The 7114-nt window shown below is 48.6% G+C and overlaps 1 protein-coding gene across 1 annotated transcript in view; it reads right to left on the bottom strand.

Annotated features, from left to right (window-relative positions):
• Positions 1-7108, bottom strand: part of CTBP2 (C-terminal binding protein 2) — a 168837-nt gene extending 161729 nt beyond the window's left edge. The window contains exon 1 of the mRNA XM_010859571.1: positions 194-7108. The gene's annotated coding sequence lies outside the window, so the exon portion shown is untranslated. The remainder of the gene's footprint in view (positions 1-193) is intronic.
• Between the last annotated feature and the right edge of the window lie 6 nt (positions 7109-7114).

Genomic DNA, 7114 nt, shown 5'->3' with positions numbered 1-7114 from the left:
CTAATGGGGTGGGTGTGGGGGTGGCAGGTACAACAGATAGCCGAGGGCCCCCTCCCCCGGGGGCAGGGAAGGATCGCCGGGGCGAGGCCGCAGGCGGGCGGTCTAAGGAGGCGGAGCCTTCAGGTAAGCCAGTCTGGAGGGGAGGGAAGGAGCCGCCGGGTCCGCGGGCTCCCGGGGGTCAGGTGGACCTCACCTTCGGGGCTGGGGTCCCAGAAGCCCCGAACCCCAGACGCCAGGAGACCCCGTCCTTCCAGCAAGGCCCAGCACCCCGGCTGGCGGGGCGCGTTCGGGGCGGGGCAGCCGCAGACCACGCCCCCCTCCAGGTAGCGCGCGGCCAGGTAGGGGGGGTTTGCCTTCACCCAGGCCCCAGCTTTGCCCTCCCCGCAGCACAAGGTCGAGCAGGGGCCCGGAAGTCGCCCTGCGGTCAGTCTGGGCGAGACGATGGGGTTCCCCGGGCGCCCGGGGCCCCCAAACTCCAGCTACGGAAACAGGAGGCGGAGATCAGCCTCTTTATGACTTGGCAGAGGCAATTCAACATTTCTTCCTCGCATAAAATAGGAATTGCTCTATTTACCTAGCCCGCAGGAGCGTCGTGAAGATTAATGACTGTGAAATGTTCTTAAGATCAAAAACATTCTGAGATTTTACTTGTAGGCACTTATATGTCCACATTGCTATCTGCACGGCAAAATATACTCTTTATTGATTGCCCCCCTGGAGTGACTTCTAGCCCACGACCACAAAGCGCTGAGGAAATGGAATCAGGTACATCACTGTGTCCTTCCTGTACCTGGAATATGGGCAGAATACGTGGCATCCACACTGGGCCTCTGGCTTCATCCAGGCCCCAAGGGGCAGCTGGAGGAATCAGCCAGCATTGCAGCCCACACAGTTCACTGTCTGAAGAGAAGCTGGAAAGAAACTTTCCAAAATGTTTATCACACCACCAGGAAGAAATCGCAGCATTCCTACCCCTCAGTTCCTTAGCAGCTGCCCCCAAGCATGGGCTGCCCTTGAGGTGTGTGTGTGGGGGAGGGGGGGTCTCTGCTGTTTGGAAAGCCTCTGCCCCACGCAGGGGCCCAGTGGTCAGTCAAGTTCAGCCAGCGCTAGGAGCCCACGCAGCCCATCTGGCCTGGAGCTCCCACAGCAAGGCCTCCCTGGTGTCACTAGCTCTCTGTCCCTCCCAGCAAAGCATGCCCGTGTGACCAGGCGAGGCCGCTCCACTTCAGTCCCCTCGACCATCCCTGGAAGGGGCTTTCAGAGCTCTGAGCCCACCCCAGTCCCCTTACCCCCTCCCCCATCCCACTCCCCTTTGCTCCCTGCTGGCCCAGGCTGCCCTCCAGGTGGGCAGACCCGGAAGGTGCAACACCCTACGGGCTCCTCACCATCCAAATGGGTGTGAGGCCCACCTGGGGCTGAACAAGCAGACTTTGTTTGCACTTCTGGACCGACCGCACTAAACACATCCATTAGCCAAAGAATCAAGTCCCAGCCAGGGTTCCTTCAGCAGGAAAGGTGCACACGGTAAAGGTGGCCTCTACCCACGACAGCCAAGGAAATTCACCTGAAGGTCCTCCCGCCCCCTACCCCCATCCCTCCACACAGACTCACACACCTGGGGCCGCTACAAACAACACAATCACTTCCAGGTTGGATGCAGGGCATTTTCACCCATCAAGCTTTATAAATTGCCATGCTTGGGGAATCAGGCCAGAGGAGCTGACCTCTATGATCTCGGTCTCCTGTTCTTTCCAAAGAAACTTCCAGGGATTCCATGACTCCATAATGAAGTTTTTGTTCGTCCTGTGCTGAAGTCCAGATTTCAGGCATGGCTGGAGCAGAGCAGTGAGTTTAAAACCCTGTGGCCAGCCTGGGCACTGCAGAGAGACCTACACATTCCCCATGTGACGAACTCTGTTCAAAGGCCCTTCCAAGATTCTGCCACAACCTGGGCTGGGATGAGACACAGAAAAGTGGCCACGACTTCGGACCAATCTTCAAGCCAATTAATAGCAACTCAAGTCATAACTAAGGATTTACTTTAATGCAAAAAGCACCTTTCTGAGCACTTTTGAGAGGGAGGGAAAGTAACAATGTAAAGTTTTGTTGTTGTTGGGTTTTTTACAAGCCCACAGGATTTTAAGAATCACAGGGTTCTGTTGGAAAGCACCGCCTCCCCCCATCCCAAGACATGTTTGGAGTCTCAGTGAACAACACCCAAAGGCAGGCTGCCCACCAAGTTCAAGCAACAACAGCTATTCGGGATTAACATCCCCTAAATACCATCCGATGGTCCTGGGGATAATGAAGGCTCTATTACTACCCAGAAGCAAAGTCACAATTCTCCGTGAAAGGAAAAGCATCCCTTACATGAATCCATGAGTAAGAACCCAAGTGTGTTATCACTGTTGTTGTGACTATTAAGCCCAACCTTAAGGAACCATCTGTTACATTTCGTTACAGAAACAGTTAAAGCAGATCATTTCTAGAACATTCACTCAAGGAAGAACCGTGCTAGATACAGGTGGAAAGTCAACTGGCCCCCAAAGCTGTAACCAAAGCTCCTCACCCCAATCAGAACGGGCATCAATCAGGCCTCAACAAGGAGCCAGGGCCACACTGCCCCCAGTTCTGGGAGGGGCAAAAAAGGTCAAAAGGAGTGCCTGCCCCTGTAGCAAGAGTTTGGGCCCCACTTGGGAACCTCAGCTCCCATGTGCAAGCAGGAAGCTTGGTGAATGGAAGAAGAAGATGCAACTCAGAGGAACGTTTCCAGAAATAGCAGCAGCTGTGCAGCAAAATACAAAAATCCAACAAATACTCATTTTCACTGCACTTCCCCTAACACCACCAACAAACCCAAAACGACTTTAATGTGAGGGAAATAATAAAAATAAACACCACTGCTTCCTGTGACTTCAGATGCCTTGATTTCTGGTAAGGGTTGAGTATGATTTCTGAAAATTGCATTCCAGGGAGACAAAAAGTTTGCCTCGTGTACGCTTTCTTTGAAGAACCCTGTTATCTGCTTTCAGAATCTTGTCTCCAAAAAAGTAGATCACTGAGAAGAGAAAGCACACAAAGTTCCCTGGCAGTCCAGAAAAGACCACCTTCTAAGAAAAAGTCTGGAAAGGGAGCAGGCCAGCGGCTGGGCAAAGACGGATGACTGCGAGCCTGGTTCCCACCGTGTGCAGCTCCTGAAGTTTCTGTGTTCCCGAGCAGTTAGAGAATGAAGCTGCCCCTTGGCTCCCACTGTCAACATTCCCCACAAACAATGGCCTGGCCGCTCACCATTGTACATTCTGTATTCATCTGCGAATCCCGGTTTTTAGCACAATGTGCAAAGCCCTTCTTTTCACTGGTGCAGTCCTGAAGGCCCAAGTGTAGCTGTAATTTCGGCTGGAAACACTAATAATGATGCTAAGAGCAAACTACACATGAAGCTGGGACGTTAATTTGTTCAGATTATTAGAGTCACACTGATGGCACTTGGATACTGCTGTCCATTAAATCATGATCAAAAGAAAGGCTGAACACCTTAAAGATGGTTCTGAAGTTTTTAGCAATTATTAAGTATAATTTTCCAAACCCAGACATAGGTATGTTTAAAAAAAAAAGAAAAAAATCCCTTTCATGAGTCTTTGATACATATTCCATCAAACACACACTTGAACAAAAATTAACTTCAAAAGGTTAGGTGAGGGTGGTAGGGTGGGGAGTTTTATATTTTTCCTTCTTTCCCAGGACGCTGTAACTTTAACTGTAGCAGCGTAAATTAGGACATGCTTACCAGCTGGAAAGGAGAAAACTGATACTGCCCAGGCAGTATAGCCTCTGAGAGCATATCCATTCCAGCGTTTTCCTGCGCCTGCTAAAGTCTGCAGGAGGGGAAGTCCACACAAGCATTCCTTAGCTAGCGAATCGCACAGGAACCTTCTTGGAGAACAAGGCGCAGCGTTTCAATACGCGGTGTTAAGTATGAGTAGTCTATTCGAAGGGTCAAGCAAACTGCACTCCCGTTTTCTTAATTACTACGAAAATGTGTTCCACCGCTGTAAGTGAACTATCAGCCAGGCGGTGGAAACACTACCGGAATTGTGCTCTGAAGAACAGATAAATTTCCTTTCCCAAACATGTCCTATATGAACATATATTTGTGGCCAGTATCAGGAACACGAGACACTTGGACTGCTACTTTTGCCGATAGATCATTCACAGAGGGACCCAGGCTTGTACTCACATACCTTATGGTGACAGCCCTTCTCTATCGAAATGACAGTGGTAAAAAATGACAGCTGGGGTGGCCGTTCTATGGTTGCTGTAAACACTTTACATTTTTTCCATTTAGGGAAAAGTGTTAAGTGCAAAGGGGATAACTTTGCCTTCAAAAATGATTCATAATGGAGAGAACGGTTGGCAAATGGCTTTGGGGCGTTAGACCCCAGCGGGGCCACCCTTTTGGTTTTGAACCTCAAGGATTTCCAATGGTGTGAGCCAACCTGAGCTCCCTTGGCCAGAATATTTTAACAGCAATAAAATTCTTTCCCACTCCTGCACTGTGCTTAACGCAGTATGTTTAACTATGTACACACTCATCCTTTACCTGGTCGCTGGCTACTCAGAGCACTAAAAAAGTTCCAGGTTAACTTTGCAGTTTTGTTTGTTGCTGTTGCTGTTTGTTGCCATTTCGTCTCTCATTAAAACACTTTTCAGACTTATGAATAGGATTTCCTTCTGGAGTTTTACAAGTCAAGAGTAAACGTATTGATTATTCCCTGAAAGGGTAACTGATGGCTAGTTAATCATTATACAGATAGCAAGTTTTCCTGTTTCATCTTGTGTACACGACCAGATTAACAATGCCAGGGAAAGCAAACTCGACTTTGCAGGAACAGGTGTGCCCTGAGTCTTAAAAGGCCAAAATATCTCACAAAGTATGTCACTGGTGTATTTTTACAATGCTAGTAGTATTTGTTTTTAAGTAGCCAAACTTTTAAACTTTTTTAACTTTAAAGACACACACTTTGCAAATATTTCTTCACCTAGTCAATGACTAAGTGCCAGACATAAGTTGCAATTCCAGCCCCGAAAAGAAACCCTCTTAAGGACAGAGGTTTTTGTTGGGTTTTTTTTTTTTCTGTTGTTGCTTAAATCACAGATAAGAGATGGTAATTCGCCTTGCCCCTCACCCAGGAGAACACCCAGTTAAGGGACAGTTTCAAAGATCCCAACTGAAATCTTAAATAGTAGGGCTCTGAGCTCAAATCCACAGAGCTAGAGAGAGCACCCTCCACCCAGCTGTTATTAATGCACAATCAGAAAAGAGGACAAAAACAAACCTAGCTTTATCTCCACCCCCCCCACCCCTTGCTTTATCAACAGGAAAAAGAAATAAACCAAAAGGCACCTAGTCAGATCCAAAACAAGCTCCAAACCCAAGATTCATAAATTTCCTCTAATAACTGTTTTCTACAGGGACAAACAGGGGTCCCTACCCCTCGGGCACAGAAAACCAATCAGTGTCATAAATTCCCTTTGCCTTCAACCCTCACTCCCTGCTACCAGGGACAGAGTTGGGGGAGGGGGTGACCCCGCATAAACACTTGCCCTAAACCCCTCAATGTTCTACAGAAATATGCTGGCGTATTTCCTTTGTTTGGTCCTGTTATACTTGATCAAGTGTGAACTATTAAACTGGTTTCATTAAAGGCAAGTGCATTCACAGCTAGCATCTAACTTCAATGCCAACTGGAAGCATATTTTGCAAGAAGGAGGGCCTGGTTTTTTGCTTGAACTCTACCATCTCATTAACTTTTCTTTTGGGGGCAATAAAAAGGGCACTAGGGTTTTTACAGGAGAGTGTCAGAGCCGCACAGAGATCTGATGCTAGACAAAAGGATATTTAGTGTTTCAACTCTGGGATAGGGTCCCTGGTACTTAAAAAAGAGAAAAGAAATCCTGTTTCAATATGAAAGCTGCTCTGACTGAAAGTGTTAATTAGCATTTTGAATATTACTTTGTAATTGCTCTAAAAAGTACTCTTTGAAATCAAATGATTATAAAAACAAGATCCTTAAAAGTCCCATTACTTCAAAATGTAGGGGGAAAAATTTTTTTTTAAATCAAAACAGTGGAATTCTCCTAAGCACATGAAAACTGAAGTTCTACTTTGAGAACCATGGAGGCAGAACAGCAGTTAAGAACTGAAAACGAGGTAAATTTTAAACTTGTCTTTGAACCCAAGCACCTAGCAGAGAAGAGTGTCTTCTTTGAAGGAGTAGAAAAGTTTGATTTATTTCACCAAAGTCGGGAGGCAGAATCACTTAGTAAACTAACCAAAATAAACGTCCCCTCCAAATTATCCATGTCAGATAAAAATATACCAGTCTCTACAATATCCAACAGAATTGCAAATAAGGCACTTAGCATTTTAAATTCTCAATGCATATTTATAGGATAGAATTCTCTGGTCTACCCTTCGAGCCACTCACGTCTGACTCTCTAAGAACTTAACCCGATCTCCAGTCTTCAAATTAAAAAAAAAAAAAAAACGGGGAAAAATCCAGAAAGATGTGAGAGCAAGTGAGCCTGGCGTGACGACGCAGGCCACCGCCACCAACCTCCACCGCCAAGGACGCAGATCAAGCGGGGATGTCTACGAAAAATTCCTTTCACTTGTTAAATACTAAGCACGGGGACCCTTGGAGCCAACAGCTGCTTGGGCCGCCTCCGGAAAAAGTATTCGGGGAGCTGGGAGCACTACATACACTCGCGGGCGCACTCACACTCGGTGTCCGAGACCATCGGCGGCGGCGGAAAGCGAAGCCACCGGAGGGAGTGTGTGCGCGTGTGTGTCTCGACGCGGCCGGCGGTGACCGCGCCGAGCTCCTGGGCCCGCGGCCTCCCAGCACCCGGGCGCTGCGTGGGCAGAGGGCGACCGGCCACGCCGCGGGCCTCTCCGGCTGGTGAAGGGCCACCGCGCGCCCTGGATCTCGCGCGCCCGTGTCCAACTTGCCCCGGGGAGCTGGGAAGAGCGCCAGGCAGAGAAAGAAAGGCACTTCCCCTCGGCCGCGCGGGTCGGTCCGGCGCCGCTGAGGACAAGGAGGAAGAGGCGATC

The sequence above is a fragment of the Bison bison genome, unplaced genomic scaffold (assembly GCF_000754665.1).
Source record: "Bison bison bison isolate TAMUID 2011002044 unplaced genomic scaffold, Bison_UMD1.0 scf7180017864456, whole genome shotgun sequence".
In the NCBI taxonomy this organism is placed as follows: domain Eukaryota; kingdom Metazoa; phylum Chordata; class Mammalia; order Artiodactyla; family Bovidae; genus Bison; species Bison bison.
The sequence above is the reverse complement of the archived record's forward strand: the minus strand, read 5'-3'. Positions and strand labels throughout refer to the sequence as shown.